General features: G+C 40.3%; 1 long non-coding RNA gene across 1 annotated transcript in view; it reads right to left on the bottom strand.

Moving 5' to 3' along the window:
* LOC118119084 overlaps positions 1-17790 on the bottom strand; it is a 42448-nt gene that overhangs the window by 14824 nt on the left and 9834 nt on the right. Inside the window, exon 2 of the long non-coding RNA XR_004698046.2 lies at positions 17327-17376. This is a non-coding gene — a long non-coding RNA (uncharacterized LOC118119084). The remainder of the gene's footprint in view (positions 1-17326; positions 17377-17790) is intronic.

Raw genomic sequence — 17790 nt, 5'->3', positions numbered from 1 at the left:
ATTAAACAGCAGGATATTCGCAGCCTGACGATATCAAGTCAACCTCATTTCACTCTCTTTTTGCTCTGGTTTTTTTTTTTTTTTAACATGCATTTGCAGAAAAGGTTAAAAGATGTTTTTCCAGTCGAAACTGAGTGGGTTGTCAGAGAACCGAACACTTCAACAAGGCAAATTTCCCCCGATGCTCTGGTAATATTATCACTCCAAAGCATCATGGTTTCACTTTGACTTATGGATTTATTTATAAGAAGAACACAAGCCTGACACCAAATAACACGACACACGGCCTCAGGTTTGACTTTAAATGTCCTGGATGAACTCTCATATGTTAAAGTTAGAAAAAGAAACAAAACATGTCATGTTAGATTTTTTTTGTTTCTGTCTCAATATGAGAAATTAATTCATAGATTAAAACGTAAAAATGAGGCATTGCTCATATTATAGAAGGGGATTTTTATTTTAATGTTTAGATAAATTCTTTTTAACTAATCAGGAAATAAATCCCTTTGAATCTAAATGGAATTAAATTGGGTCATAAATGTTCTTAAAGATAAGAAGAGTGTTTCAGTGCAGCATCACACTTTCAGATATTTAGATCGTAGCATAAAAAGAAAATAACCGTTTAACTCCAGTCCGCCCACGAGTCACCTTTAAAGGATCGTTGATCAAAGTCATTCTCACTCTGAGGCAGTTTCACTATTACTGCTCCTTTTATTTATTAAAAAACACACACAAAAAAAAACCTTTCTGCACAAGTGTGGGTTTTAATAATTAATTTGCATTCTCTCCGCGGCCGACATCGACTCTTAAACTTTCTTTGTCACACACACACACATCCTGAGGAACGCTCAGGGGCCTGCGACACATGAGCAGCCATAGCCTCCGACTACAATTTTCTAGCTTGCAACAAAACCAGCAAACACAAAGTAAAATTGGGAACAAGATGGACAATTTTTCCCCACACGTTAGAGACCGAGTTTATCTCTGTGGGACGTAAACAGCCGTCGCTGGAGGCGATCGTCCCCCACAGTCTTGTTTCCCTCCTGAAAATCATGACGCAACCCAGCACGGTTGCGCCACCTAAAAACTAAACTGGGGACAGATCTGGCATTTTACTCAACATCTTTCTACTATCAAAATTAGTCAGAGAGCAGAAGAGGAGACGTCGAGGCTTTGATGCGATCAGTGAGCGTTTCAAAGAGTGAAAAGGAAGCTGAGAGGAAGAGAGAGCGGTGGGTAGGAGAGCCGAAATATGCTTTTCCTCTTTCTCTGCCGCTGAAAGTTTGAAGTCGAAAAAGGGGAGAAAACAGAAGAGAAACAGGAGAGAACACAGAAGGAAGGTTGAATAAAGAATTTCCACAAATAAGAGCAATTGTAAACCCAATAACCTCTGCGTTTAAATAAGTAAAACTAACTTAAAAACTGTCTTTGTTTGGATTTAGATTCAGAGCTCAAATTTGCCTGCCTCTATTTTTTCTGCTACTGACATTTTAAAGGTAGTAAAATATGCAAAAAATAAAGGAAGCAGAAAATAAAAGAAAAAAGAAAAGTGTTGTTGATTTATTAAAAGGGTAAAACTATTTCAAAAAGGAGGATTTTTATGTATATGTTATGTAAGTATTCTCTTGTGACTCTAAATGTTTTGAAGCAGAAACAAGAGAATAGAGAGAGAGAGAGAGAGAGAGAGAGAGAGAGAGAGAGAGAGAGAGAGAGAGAGAGAAAAAGATAAGAAAGAGTGAAAGACGTGTTGGTTAAACTGTGGTGCGTGTTGCAAATTACAGCTCAGACCGAGCGGAGGAGTGAGGGAGGCTGCAGACAGAGAACGAGAGTCCGTAGGAGAGCTGCTGTGGCCTAGAAGCAGCCGACTCCATTTTGAAGTGAGATGTGAAAACGACACCACCCTCTGTTGGAAGTGTTGAAGTGAGACGAGCGGTTTCAACGAGGCCCCACACACTCACACACTCACACACAGAAACACACACACACACACAGAAACACACACACACTAACTGAACTCAAGATAACAACCACTCCATGATTATATACCATATTTCTGCTGCTTGTTAGGATTTAAGACTTATGCAACCATGTGGCATCATTTTTTCAAATAATCAAACAATAAATACATGTCAGTGTTTACATAGTGACCTGAGTGAGATCTGGATCATGTGGTGTTAATTATCTAATCAAGTGGTTTGAACTGAACTCATTGTGACTAATAGAGAGAGATATGGGTCATGGGGAGTAACCAGTAAGATTTACCTCTATTTATCCTCCGTAGAGAAAATTCACAGATGACACAGCAGCAGGAGAAAGTAGCAGCGAAAGGGGAATATATAAAAAATAGGAATAAAAATAGGAATATATACATAAAAGTAAAGAAAATGCTATATATATATACACACAGGGCTGTCAAAACTGTGCAATATACAGGGATCAAAGTTGTGCAAAATGTGCAGCACTTCTTTCCAGAGATAGTTTTCAGTGTTGGACTGTAGGTGCTGTGGCGCTGTGCAGTCTAATGGCTGCTGGCACGTGGCTGGATGACTCCATATCCGTGAGTGTGTGCAAGTTGGTGCAGCTTGAATCTAAGCGACTGAAATAAAAATGCATCTGTCCACCGCTACAGTGACTCTGAAAACCTGGCATTTTTTTTACCGGTACATATCTTTTCTGTGTCTGTCGATCTGCTGAATGAAGCACTGATCAGTCTCTGCGTTCATTTGGTTTATTGTGTAGTTCTCCAGTGACTGTAGCTTTGAACGCAGATCCATCAACAAGCTCACACACGTCGTAGCCGAGCCCCCCGTCTCATTCAGACAGATTTCCATTCGTCCTGAAGCAGATCGGACTTGTTTCATAGTTTGACAGCTTGAAGTCTGAAGTCTAAAGAAACAATCCAGAACTCATTAATATTCTTCTTATTCAAAAGGTGTTACGAATGAAACACAACGTTCTTGTGAGTGCAGTGAAGCGTTTAGAATCAAACTCCCACACCTCCCACTCTCTTCCTATATGCAAAGTGTGGAAGGATCTCGAAACAATGAGGCCTGAGGTTACAAAACGTTTTATCATGTGACGGAGTGGACTCAATCAGCCTCGACATCACCTGCTGATATTCGTTCCTTCAAACTGAGCCAATAACACTCGGCTCAGCTTCGTCGCACCGTCGGGGGAAACTACGAGTCTTTACCAGTTTACCACCAACAAACAAACACTGGAAAAGTTATCAACAAGAATAAGGGCAACAAAAATAAATCGCCTGTGACATGACAGGAAAGTCTCTCTGCTTGACATTAAGTATGTTTACTGCAGATTCAAAAAATTTAACTTAAATTCACAAACACTCTTAAAGTATTTACACTTGAAACCTGGTCAAGTAGGAGGTGAAAACATGTCCTTTAAACGTTAGCACCTTTTTTTTTTTCTACCAATAGTGTGTGTGTGTCTATTTATCAGTTTGTACATCGCAAAAAAGTGTGTGTGTGTGTGTGTGTCGGTGGCATTCAGACAACGTGCTGTCCTTATGTGAAAGACTGCAAACCTCCCACGGCCTGGGACAAGATAACCACAAGTGGGAGAGGACACAGACACACAAACACAAACACACACACGCATATATTCACACGCGACACACACATGGGTGTAAAAAACCCCAGTAATTTCTGTCTATATTTACGTTTTGAAAAAACCTGATTCAACAAGTGATATAATCTCCCATTTCTGCACGAAGATTAGAGCCAGTAAAACAACGGAAGACAAAAATACAGTTGGATGTTAATTTACATTTGACGCTGCATGATATTATCTCACTGCACTGTCGTAATAAAAAAAAATCTAATTTTAAAGATGCAGTTACTGACAAATTTACCCTGATGGGGAGAAGAAGTTTTCTCTTATTTGTGAGGAAACATTTTTAATTTACTTTTTAAAGGAACAAATTCAGAGCTTCTCTCAGGTGCCGGTACATTTTATCTCTTGTTTGAATTGTGTGATATTTCATGTGATCTGCTGTTTTCCCACAGTTTGATAATAAGACACAGTTATTATGCAGACGCAGAACGTACTGATGACTTTCCTGTGGTTCTCATATCACAGGGGCTGATGAGGTAAGAGGTGCGGCTCAGTTCTCACTCGGCAGCCAAAACATTTGAATTTACTGTACTTTCCTACAGTGGTGAACCACAATGTAACTGACAACAAACGGATGAATATGTGTGTTTCAGAGAAGAGCTCCTCATTAACCCCCCCCCCCCTCCTCAGCTGTTGACCGTCGCCGTGTGTCCTGACGCAGCCGCGGTGAAAGACGTGTCAACATTGTTGGATAACGTTTCACAGCTACACAACTACACAACGCACACAGTGAGACAACACGACTACAGCTGGACTCTGAAATCTGAAGTTTGCTGTGCATCGGTACCGACCTGAAAACATCGATTCAGGCAAAGCAGATGGAAATAACTCTTCACAACAGGAAACAACATCAGGAGCTAAAACTGTGTCGTATACACACACACAAGTGTAGTGACATACGATATATGTGTAGAACGACAACAAGGGGATTCAGGTCTGCTACAGCTCGTCATGGGGGGGGCTTTAGTCGTATAACTAGTGCAGAGTGTTGCACTCTTCTTATTACGCAAAACAAGGTGATGAAAAATGGGCAAACCTAGGGAAACTACACATGCTTTTTGTGTTACTTTAAAAGAAGTACTTTGTGTTTTCCCATGTGATGAGGATGTCATTTATCTATTATCAGTGTCTCAGCTGTCACGTTATGTGGCTTTCTGTCATTGTCCTAACCAGGGTGGCAGAAAACACAACAACAAAAACAGAACACACAACGACAAACAACAACACACAATGGAAAATCACAAAACACAATGAGTTTTGTGATTTGATGCTGTGCTTTGTAAAATGTCGTCCTGTTGTTTCATTTGTCGTCGTGTTTACTTATTTGCCGTTTTGTGATTTCTTGTCGCGTGACTTTTTTTTAATGGAAACTCTAACTGTCGGACCCGCACCGGGACAGACTCACTTCTGGACAAACAGACATGACGGTGACACGGGGCCCGAACCAGCCTCAAGCCTTTTCCACGGGTGAAGCTTCCCGGTATGAAAAGACGACAAAGCCTCAGTGACTGTTTATCTTTGCACAGACATTTCTTACTAAAAACCCTTCACTCACTGTCTCTTTGTGATCTGATACTGAAGCTTCAAGACCAGTTCACCGTTACAGCTCGACGTCTGTCCATAAAATGTCAGAATCTGTCGATTTAAAGTAGATTTAGAAGCACTTACATCATCTTGACTTCTATAACGGTCGGATTCTTGACCCAGAAGCAGCTTTGACTAAACCCTGAGTTTAAACTGTGAGTAATTTTTTTTTTATTGCGCCTCAAAGGCCACAGACTCTTCTCAACCCGTCCCTCATTTGAAATGTAAACACGAGAACAGTGGTGGCTTTGTGGTGAGTTCTGCATCATCAACAAAAGACCAATTATCCAGTCCACCGTTTGACAGCGGTGATAAAACACTGCTTCTCTGTGGAGGACACGTCTTCTCTGCCAGGTTGCTGCCCTCCACTTCAGTCCTCACATAGCGTGTCTTTAAAAAAATCAAAGACGGTTAAAGAGAAATATGATAAAAAGTGGGACCAGAATAAACCCTCCTCCAGCTGTCGATGCCATGTTAGTCAGCACTCGGCTCAGTCCGCCCTCTGCCAGCTGGCAGCGGCCCTCTGCAATTCGAAGCGGCGCAGAGATAAATCAGGATGGCAGCTCCAACTGAATTAAACCTCATGTTATTTGTTCTGCTGCAGCGAACAGACCTGTTGTGTCTCACGCCGCCGTGTGCCTCATCCTCAGAGTCACTGATGACAAACAGCAGCCGGAGACGCTGCGTTAAACCAGAGCGGGTCGAGACCCAGTGCACAGCAGGACGACATGTGTGAGAAAACTCAGGACGCGTTTTGTGGAGCCGCTGCAAAAACATCGAACGTCACTGAGGATTATTTGCATCGAGCCTCGTCTTTAGCCAGTTTATCTGCTTCTCTCTGCACATACACAACATTTTAACACATCCGGGTTCCCAGTGAAGCAGTTTGTGAGGTGGAGAGTTGAACACAAGCACATTAAGAAAACATAAATTTGACAACTCATGTGTCTATGTAGCGTGTTTGTCTATTTGGTCGTGTTGTGTGTATTCACACGGCACACGAGCTTTAGGGCCACCGTAGTTTATCAATCTTCTCTGTTTCTGTTGTCAGACATTGAAACAAGGATGAAATAGTCACTGAAACGTGTTCCTTTAAAACTATATGTTACCCAGCAGTCACAACTACAAAACAGATTTTATATTAGCGACATCAGCAAAAATCCAAGGTTTCAGACATCGAGCAAAGAGAACTTGCAGAATGTCCGTTCTTGTCTTTGTCAGCTCTCACATAGAGAAGTGAGTCTGCAGAGGAAAAGCCCGACTCGTCGACCACAGGATGACACTGGTGACCCCGGGCAACAGAAGGTAGAAGTACGGTTTGTCCACAAAGATGAGCTTGAACAATAGACAACAATAGAGCTTGAGAGACAATTTAAGTTTATATTGATCAGAAACTCTCAAGGTACAGTATCTCTGCATCCTATCAGACTATAAACACAACCTAAAGCATAAATAGAGCAAAAAATGTATTTATGATCATATGGTAGGAATGAAAAATAACATCATGTAGTGTAGTAATGTATTAACTTTTTAACCAATTAGATAAGAAACACTATCTACAGCTTAAAGATTAACGAATCTTCTGTCATTTAACGTGTTAATATTGTCGTAATGAAATGATATTATAACAATATGAAGAAGTTAGCATTAGGGTATATACAGTGTGTGCAGACTGTGTGCATCACCACTCATATTCATTTACACGGCATCAAACCCTCACACAGACAAACTCCACTCTCACTGCAGATTAAAAACATATTTCTTTCAGATCATAGATTTAAAATCTAGTAATTATGGTTTTGTTTGGTTAAATTGTGTCATAGAGATGCACAGCAAAGTAGTTTACAGCAAAATAACTTTGACACACGGTTTATGACTGCTGATAAATGTGTGATTTCTGTTTTAATTAAATACTGAGAACACATTTTTGGATTTGTTTCTAATCTTTTCTTGGTCAGAAGTGATAAACATGATAGAAAATGATGTGAAAGTCCAGTTCAGGATGAAAAGTCCGAGTTCTGCTTTAGTGACACGGCGTCAGATCAGATAAGAAGCTGTGAGCTCGTAAAAATGCGCTCGAACACATGATCTCTCCGCCTCAAATTAGCCGATTGTTCCCTCACACGACACGTGGAACATGTGACGGGAGGGGGGGGAATCCATCACAAGTGTTTCTCATAAACAAACAGGTGACGCGAGGCCAGGTAGTGAACGTGTTCCAGGAATTTGAAAACACCTCAAAACAAAACATATTTACTCAGATTCTTTTTATCTCGTCAACCTCTGAAAAACTGAACCGAGAAGAGGTTTCTGTGGGTTTTAGACGATGCTTTACTATTCAGGGTGACGTGTTTGACAGGAGACAACAGCGTGGCTGACATTTAACGTGTGTGTGTGTGTGTGTGTGTGTGTGTGTGTGGGTTTGTGTGTGTGGGTGTTTGTGTACCATCTGTGGTACCAAACAAAGCCCACACACTTTAAGTCTCATCACTCGAATGTGACAATATTTTCAGTCTCCTTCATCCTTCTCTCTCTGTGTCTCTCCTCAGTGATGAAGCACCGTGCGCTGGTTCCTCATCACCTGACAACAACACTTTTAATACTGATTAATTATCAATTACACCAAATATTTACATCACAGATGAATGTGAATGATATTTTTAAAGCAGGAGTCACTGGTTTATTTGGTGTTTAAATAACTGAACTAATATGTTTCTGTATGCGAGTCCTGTCCATGTTTACTCATGTATCTCCACGGTCTATGTTTATTGTATTTTTCATGTTGAGGTGGTCATAAATTAATGATTCTATAAAGCTGGATTTTAAAAGGAGATCCAGTCCTAAAAATACAAACCGAATCAAAAGATGTAATTTTTTGATATTTTACACCAATTTCCGAAAACTTAATAGAAATAACAACACACATCCGTCTTTGGATCTCAACGGACGAACAGAACTGATCAGATGTGATTTATTTGATGTGTTTACTGGTGATTGTGACAAGTTTAATGAAAACTTGTAAAAGTAGCTCACAAGCTAACACACTACAGCAGCCAAACGCACACAGAGGCAGCTAACTGCAGGTTTACTAGCCAATAAAGACAAAGACTCTTAAATACACTTTAAAAACCCACTTTCAACTAAAATACATCAACACAATTGTTTCAGGGTATCTTCCGCAGCCATTATGAGCACACAACCGAGTGAACGGAGCACAGAGATCGACCCGCATACACACTCCTGCAGAGTTCTGCATGTTTTCAGACGCTTGCACAGTCACAGGCTGATGTTTACAGCTGTGTGCAAGATTCAAATGAGACTTTCTCTTGATGTGAACGTTCAAAGGTCGCGCTCGTGGGCTCTAAATGCCACGTTAACAACACGTGGGACATCAGGAGACGCAGAGGAGATGCAGAGGAGCTGCAGCGAGGCGGTTACTACACTGACTGGCAGAATATCGCTCCGCTGCTCCTACACTGTTCACGGATGCAAAGATATGCATGTGTCTCTCTGCTGAAGGAAAACAGCCGGGAGTTTTTTGCATGTGCAGAAGGTCACACTCACGTATTTTGTGTTTGTGCTTTTATCCTGTGCTCAGATTTCTCCTCTGCTCTTGGGTATTTTTCTTCTGCGCTAAGTGATTAATTACTAATGACTAAAACAAAGTCTTCATGTGTCGTGAGATTTCTTCATGTGTTGTGAATAAATGTAAGAAAACCAAACACATGGTCTCCGTATGTCTCCTGTCATGTTTAATAATAAATAAGAATCAGTAGTTTTATTAGTAGCTGCTGACACAGTACCTCTTATGGTAATGTTTATAGTAATTATAGTAATTTCCATAACCATGGTAGATGTAGCAATAGTAACATCTGTAGTAGTAGTTGTAAACGTAGTAATAGAAATGTATTGATAACAAGTAGTAGCAGTTATATTATTACCAGACGTACAGAAGCATCGGTTTCAGTGATGGTTATTAGTAATAGCTGTGGTTGTGCAGCTGCTGTGACAGAAGCTGCAGAAGCAGAAATACCAATATCACCAGCATCAATACTTCCAGTGAGTAAGATTCATACTGTGACCTCCAAAAATGTCTACTTATTTCTAACTTCTTTGAAATGTGCTTAAAAAAAAAGAGTCTTTCCTTCTCGACACTGGAGAGGAACAGTGATGTTAAAAGACTGAAATCACAGGCCAACAAGTTACACACACACACACACACACACACACACACACACACACACACACACACACACACACACACACACACACACACACACACACACACACACACACACACACACACACACACACACACGTGTCTGTGTGTGTGTGTGTTTGCCAGGGCGACTTTACTGTTAAGAATCTCTCATGTGTTTCACGGTGGGAGCCTCGCCTTGTTTCCTCTTGAAGCTTCACTGTGAGACACTGAAACCTCCTCCTGTGATATGAACTTTTAATCTATTGACTTGAATTATTAATTTTGTTTGAATATCATTACATCTACAGATATCACGCTCTTCATTTCCATTATAACAACGAGTCTGACAGAGCTTAAATATGATGGTTACACAACTGTTCCTGGTCTCTCTCTCCTCCCCCTCTCTCTCTCTCTTCCCCATTTTTCTGGGACACCCAGGTGTGTTTTTAATGTTAGTGTTATTTATTCAACATCATCTCACATAGAGGCCTTACATAAACCCGCTGTTCGCCAACGCATCAACACACACACACACACACACACACACACACACACACACACACACACACACACACACACACACACACACACACACACACACACACACACACACACACACACACACACACACACACACACACACACACTCATTTCAGTGCCAAAAAAACGCTCCTCAACTGTTTTGGCCCAAACTCATAAAAATGATCTAACTCTTGGTTTTTCCCCCCCAAAAAAGTTGACTCATGCATTTCTCTTCTGGGGAAATATCTGAATGACTGTGTTTGATGTATTAAAACAATGAAAATACAAAAAAGGAAAATTTTTGCCATTATAGTCCAGTTTAATGCACAGTAGCTTTTTGCTGGTGACACTGGGATTATACCTGAGATTAAGTTCTGTTCGGTCCATGTTGGTTGAAGGCATTTAGCTGCTGCCGGGGCTCAGCTGTGAATTGTGTAGTTTCAGAGTTTGCATGGTGGAAAAAAACTGGATTTTGTCTGTGATTCTTGTGTCTGTTGCAAAGTGCAAAGATACGTTTGATTTTTGCAGTCAGGTGAAAAGAAAAATGGAGAATCGGTTTGAATTGTGTCCCTGTAGAGAAACATCAGTCAGATGCAGATGAGGAATTTATCTAAAAGCTACTTTCTCTAATCTATTTTTTCCCAGTTGTTTAAAAATAAAAAATACACAGTAAATTTTTACCTTAGGTATATAAACATATTACTGATCATCAGTTTCCCTGAATAGAAAGTTTGATATGTTTAAATCAAGTAGACTGTTAAGTTTTGATCTGTTTTTATTCTCTCACAGAAACTTCAGAGTTAAATTATTCTTTAAATTTCTCATCAAGTCCGGAAGAAAAGTTAGAGGTGACAAAGATTTCACTCATAAAGATTCACGCATTCCTACACAATAACACACCATTTCCACTCTGTTGTGTATTTGTAGTTGTCGTATTTCTGCTTTACTTTCCACTTCACACTTGTGTGTTGTCTGTTTTCGCAGTGAAAGCAGCAGTTTGCTGAGCCTGGTGTTGTAGCGACGGAGTGAAATACAAATCCAGCTCCTGCGTGAAACACCGAACGTGACAATTCAACCTTCAGCTCCTCCAATATCCACGTTGTGCTGAGTTAAAGTGAGAGAGACGACACACGGATCTCTGCCTCACGACCGCAGGTGACTCAGAAACACACAAACACACTCACAGCAGAACAAAGAGGTGAAACTTTACAAACTCAAAGTTCAAAGGAAATCTAATTCATACACTCAATTTGATGTTGGAGCTCATTTACACGTTTTGTGGGTTTTAGAGATATTTTTGATATAGATCACTGTCGGCAGATATGACTCAGATATTGAATAACAAGCTTCAGTCTGACCCTCTTCTCTCTTTAGTCCCTGAATTCAAACGTCCAAAAGGTTTATGAAATTAATTGACATGAAAGGTGCTAAATTAATAAAGTTTGACTCCTTAGAAATTATTTAAAATTCACCTTCAAGAGTTAAAAAAAACAAAGGATCCATGTGTCAGTGTAATATCCTTAAAACGAAAAATAAATTGTTGATAATGAAGGGTCATGAATTGAAAAATTATAACACACTTATTTTCAACTACAGATTTCATGATTTAGTCATTTAAAAAGTAACAATATGATTTTATATTTAGAGAACAGAGATCCTAAATATACAAAATATTATTTTTCCACATATTGTGGTGTGTGTCTGTGTGTGTGTGTGTGTGTGTGTGGGTGTGTGAGATCTCTCTGTTTTCATCAAACAGGGGGATTTTCGAGCTTTGACGTTTTGATGATTTAATATTTAATCTGTTCACATCGTACAAAAAAGGTCATAATTTCTCGTTATTACAGTTTGATGGGAAATTAACCGATTTTAATTATCTGTAGTATCTTTATTTCTGCGAATAAAATGAAGTTCTGCCGAAGTTTTCCGAGTTCAATGAGCTGTCGGCAAAACATTATTTAAATTATAAAGAAACGCGATAAAAAACAACTTAATAAATAGATTGATGACGCAACAAATATGTTTTAAACTATAACCATCGAAGGAATGAAACTCAAGAAACTTGAAATGGACAAAAAGGTAAAAAAACAGGAGTCTCATTATTTATTTTTAGCTATAGACGCGTTTGGTGTTTTTGATAAATGTGATAATGTGATCCGATGTAATTCAAGTACAAAACTTCATAAAGAGAAACTTTCATGAGACAATTACAGTCACTTAATCACCACTGAACAATAATATAATAATAACTTGTATTTACTGTCACGTCTCGAGTCGTTTCCTGGAGCTGCAGAAGTTTTAAAACGATAAACTTTATATTCTGCATGAAGATATGAGGACGTTTAGTTTTCTGCTTCTGGATTTTTTATTAAATCTTTCGAAGTAGAATATTACATCGACTTTTTTTTACTTTTTTAAAAAGATGAACAGCGAAGTTTGTGTTTATGTCTCATCCCGACTCACTGCGAAATACAGATTAATTTAACGACGCGCTTCTTTCTCACCACACGTTAGTCAATGTGAAATCAACATTTGCTTCTATTTATTTAATCATAGGCGAAGATATCGTATTTTTAATAAGCTCATGTGGAAAGATCATTTTTTCGTTTTGGTAAAAATCACATTTGACCTGTTGTCGTCTTGAAATCCTGGAAATAAAAAGAACAAAATGATAAAACGCGTGTTTTCTGCACATGAGCAGATCTGAAACATTAGTGTTTTAAAAAAAAGCTAATAATGTAAATACGAATGACTTATTTTTATAATAAAATTACAAAGACAAATAAAAGAAGAACATTACTATGAGTCAGGGAGAACTCAGCCTTCAAATTCAGTTATTAAACACAGATAAGATCTATTATAAAAACAGAAAAATGAATTTGACATGTACCACATCAACATTATGTCATTTTAAAGTTATATTCATGGTATATTTTGGTGGTTATTTGGATGAGAAGTGAATTTTCTTTTGTCCGACGGTCGCTGCGCAAAACTGCGGAGATAATAAACCTCCACGAGCCCAGAGCTGGAGCTCGTGATGTCAAACAGCAAAACACAGACTGGTTCTTGTTTCTGCGGATTTTATATCGAAATCTGACAGAAAATAACGTTTAGGAAGAAAAGAAACGTATAAAAAGCAAAAGTATTTTCGACGCAGAGACATTAAAGAGATTTTATCAAAGGAAAAACACTGACGGAGGCCCAGGCTGCCTCCTGTGGGGCGGAGTCGCCCTCTAGTGGAGGGTGAGGGGAACTATATCAATAACACACACGCACACACACAAACACACAAACACAGTATCATCGTGACACTGTGGCCTGGTTTCAGTTTGTGAACAAAGAGAGCTGCTCCCATCCGCCCAGGTAAACACTCCATACATGACAAGATGAATTATACACTGCTGTGACACACACACACACACACACACACACACACACGCACACACACACACACACACACACACACACACACACACACACACACACACACACACACACACACACACACACACACACACACACACACACCTGCAGTGTTTCCTGAGAAGCAGGTGAACACCCAGGAAACCTTCGCAGCAACACAACACTGACCACACTGAACACTGAGGGAGGAAAGGACGAGTTTCCACAACAAGAGCTAAAACACCTGATATGATAATAAAGTACGATGCACTGTTGAGTCTAAACTGTTTATTGAGACAGTTGATTGCACCGAATATTAAAATAACCAGCGACATGTTGATGAATCTCATAGAGTAAAAAGTGTTATTCACTCTGAGCACTATTAACTTTTGGTGCGTTTTACTTCTCTTTAAATTATAATCCTGTTCCTTGTTTCATGGATTAGTGAAACAACGCCACAGATACAAAGTCGTATAAAAAACGAATACAATTTCTTTTTGTTTACGCTCCGTTTCCAAACGCATGCTGTTATCAGCCGAGTTTCACAACATCACAGAGCTTGAGAGGAAGTTAGAGACTTTGGGGACGTCATTAGAAAATCAGAGTGAATCCTGTGATCAGGTCTCCTCACTTTAAAACGCAAGTGAGGAGACCTGGACTCGTCCTGAAGTCAAATACTGAGGCAGGAAATGTCTCTTGTAGTTATAGTCGGCTGTAAAACATCAAATATACAAGAGATCACACTATGTTAGAGAAGAAGAAACCCTAAATGACACCACAGAGGATTCATCTCCTAATTTTATAAACTGCTGCAAGGTTAATATTTATATTAAGTGACATGAATACACAACAGTCATGGGATGTTCTTCACGCACTAAAGTCTGTATTTTGTAACTTCGCAAATTGTGTCACCAATGTTGAGCAAAATAAAACATGTATCATTGTCCATAAGAGTAATATCTGTATTTTAAGCTGCTATAATCTGTAGATAAGATTTCTCCTTATGACGTTTATGTACCTTATGTTTTAGTTCCAATACAATTAATATTGTTTATAACATGTAATTAATCTGAATCTTCTTTTCTGATTAATCTGCAGATTATCATTTGTTTGTTTTTGTTAGTAATAATTAAATTCTCCCTGCTCTACTTTAAAATGCAAGATGCTGATAATAAATATGTTTAAGTTATACATCTTTGCATTTGTTCTGATGTGTGGAGACGAACGAGCTCCATGTAACTGAATCTCACACTGTGAGCAGGATCAAAGCAGCTCAGGCGCCACTAGAGGTCGACAGTCCTCTCAGGGATGGAGACTTGATTCAGAGAAATAATCCTCTGAACTGAACATGGGCGACATTTTGCACCGAGCAGTCGACAACAGGTTCAATTTAAAGAAGTGTGTGACAATCTGTAACATCTGTGATTCAGAGGCAGAAGCAGGAAATGTTGTCGTTTGACGTCACGTGGTCAGAAGATGTAGAAAAAGGAGACTAGAATCGAACAGAATGCCGAAGTACTAAGCGTGCACGTTCAAACTGTCAGTTAGAGAAGTTTTAACCAACAAAGGCGACCGAACCTCCGACTCTACCTGCGGAATATGAGCTTCTGAAAACGTCTTCGTCATTCGTGACTTTTTTTGAAACATCTGAGTAATGAGCAGAGAGATGTTTGTGGCCGACTCAGTCATTTACTGTATCTCAGAGCGTAATTCAAGATGACACACACACACACACACACACACACACACACACACTAACTAGTGACCTACTACGGTTTCCACCTTAACAGGATATTCAGCTTTGACGTGTATTGATCTCGATCCTGACACATGACTCAAAGTGTTAGTGTCATTTAGGGACACACGGACACACACACACACACACACACACACACACACACACACACACACACACACACACACACACACACACACACACACACACACACACACACACACACACACACACACACAGCAGTGAAATATTCATGCGTGAATCTTTAATGTTTAATTTAACAACCTACAGCTGAAATGAAAATCTAGTGAAATGTCACCACGACTCTCCAAACTCTAAAAACAACACGTGTGACGAACTACATGTGACTGACTCTTGAATTTCTACAATAAGCAGGTGAAATAAAAACGTCATGGTTTCACATACAGACAAACCAAAACCTGCTCGATTCAGAGCAGTACTTACACACACACACACACCTATGCCAGCGTCACGCCCCCCCCACCCCCCCTGTTTACGGTAAATGTGTGTTTTTGTCATGTGTGGGCCTGGATGAAGTGATGCAGTTAGTTTTGGTTTCAGGTCCGGAGCCGTGCACCTCCACCACCGAGAGAGAGAGAGCAGTGCAGCGTGGGTAGGCGTGGGAGGGCTGGGACTGAGATGACTCAGCTCCCTGTTGCCAGGTAGAGAAGCACCAACCACTCTCCTGCCCCCATGATCTGTGCGTGACGCATTTATTAGCAGGTTTCTTTTACCAGAGAATGTGTGTAAATAATAAATGAAGTTGTGTTGGTTTTTGTCGTCTTAGGTAGTTTCTCATCACACCGACGTTTGCTCAGGTGTTTTGGTTTTAATCAGTTATTTGATGCTACGAAAACGTGGTGAAACGTCACGATTGGCCGCTGAGACTGGCTCCTGATTGGTCGAGTGTGGGTATCGATGGGACCTCGTTACAACTCCATCCCACGATAGCTACCACACAGACTCTGGTATCCAGGATATTTCCCCTTCATCTATGGATAGTGGACTCGTCGGCCATCTTCATTTACAGTCTATGTTTCAGATACACAATCACAAAGTGTTTTCAGCTCTTGCACAACCAACAACTGACCCCCCCATGTGGCTGCCAGAGGGTCACACATACACAAGCATATCCCGTTCATTTCCAATTTTTGCGAGCGAGGAGCCGAATAAAACATTGGCTCCCTGTGGCGAGGCTAACCGCAGCGTGGCTTTGTGTTGAGTTCCAACTCGGTGAACTCTGACCCACGATATTCGCTTCGCATTTGCGTATGTGTCCGTGCCCTTGAGGCCGAGATGAGCCGATACAGACGTTATGAGTTGAGCGAGACGAAATAGATCTAGAGATACAAGGAGAAACAGAATGTGGAGTTGATATATGTTTCATGTGTTGAAGTTTCTGCACTGTAACAAATTACCTCATGTTCCAAGTGACGATTTACAAAAATATGTCTTGCATCTCTGAGACGTCTTTAAAGTAAAAAACCACACAACAGCATGAAAGCTCTGCATCAGTCATCCCACTCAAAGCCTTTGGGTTTGTCTCGGTCATATATGATATAACACGCTGCTCACAGATCTGATAGAATATGTGTGAGACTCCTTCTAATGTCACTTACAAACTCACTCCTCTCCACAGATCTTCAATCACCTTGTTCCCTCTGAAGCTGAAACGTCTCCACTTACACTTCAGCCCATCAGAGGCGCGGTCGCTGCGTCACGTTGACGATATCACACGACTGCGTTTGGAGAATCTCGCCGAGAGCCAAATACGTAACGTTCACCACAACCTGAGCAGCGTCCAGCAAACTGGTAACATTCGTCCTCACAGTGATATTCGTCTCCTCTGTGACTTTTTTTAACACCTTCTATTTTTAACTCACGGCTGCAGAAGCTGTGTTTTGCGTGTCCTGCTACTTATTCATCCAAGAGAGTTCAACGTTATGATGTATTAACAAAAAGATTTAACCCCTCGCACAAAAACTTGATATTTTCCGTCTAGTTCTTGAATCCTTTTAGCTTTTCAGCCCTGTTTTCTCCAGTTTCTCTTTTTGGGTTTGTGTTACCAAGCGTCTTAAAGCAGAAATGCTCATCTGAGAAGACGACGCAACAATCCTCGACCAGCCCGAACATCAAAATAAGATAGAGAAGATAGTTTCCTATAGAGCTGCGTTCATTCGCAGCTTGATAAATACCAACCAGAGTTTAAAACAGCTTCTTTCACTCACCAGTTAGTCAGTCCTCATCCTCCTCTTCATCAGAAGGTCTTCTCTGAAAACTAAGAAGGGCAAAGAGAGAAAAGAGGAGAGAGGGAATGTTTTAATCACTCTGAAGTAGACCAGTTTATCTTCCCACACACATTTCTGAGAGTTATACTCAGATAACGCACACACACACACACACACAGATACCTCCGAAGGTCAGGAGCAGAGGACAGAAGGAAAAGAAGAGGGGAAATGAGAAAGAGAGAATGAAGGGACAGAAAATAAAGAACCAGAATAGGAGAGAGGAATGAATAGAATGTAGAAAGACAAGGCAGATGACAGAGGGAGGAGAGAGAGCGGAGAGAGAAAATGAAAAGCACGAGCTTGGCTGAGTCATTGGTTACCACCACTTCCTGTGTGTGTGCGTGTGTGTGTGTGTGTGTGTGTGTGTGTGTGTGTGTGTGTGTGTGTGTGTGTGTGTGTGTGTG

This window comes from Hippoglossus stenolepis, chromosome 12 (assembly GCF_022539355.2).
Source record: "Hippoglossus stenolepis isolate QCI-W04-F060 chromosome 12, HSTE1.2, whole genome shotgun sequence".
NCBI classification, from domain to species: domain Eukaryota; kingdom Metazoa; phylum Chordata; class Actinopteri; order Pleuronectiformes; family Pleuronectidae; genus Hippoglossus; species Hippoglossus stenolepis.
The sequence above is the reverse complement of the archived record's forward strand: the minus strand, read 5'-3'. Positions and strand labels throughout refer to the sequence as shown.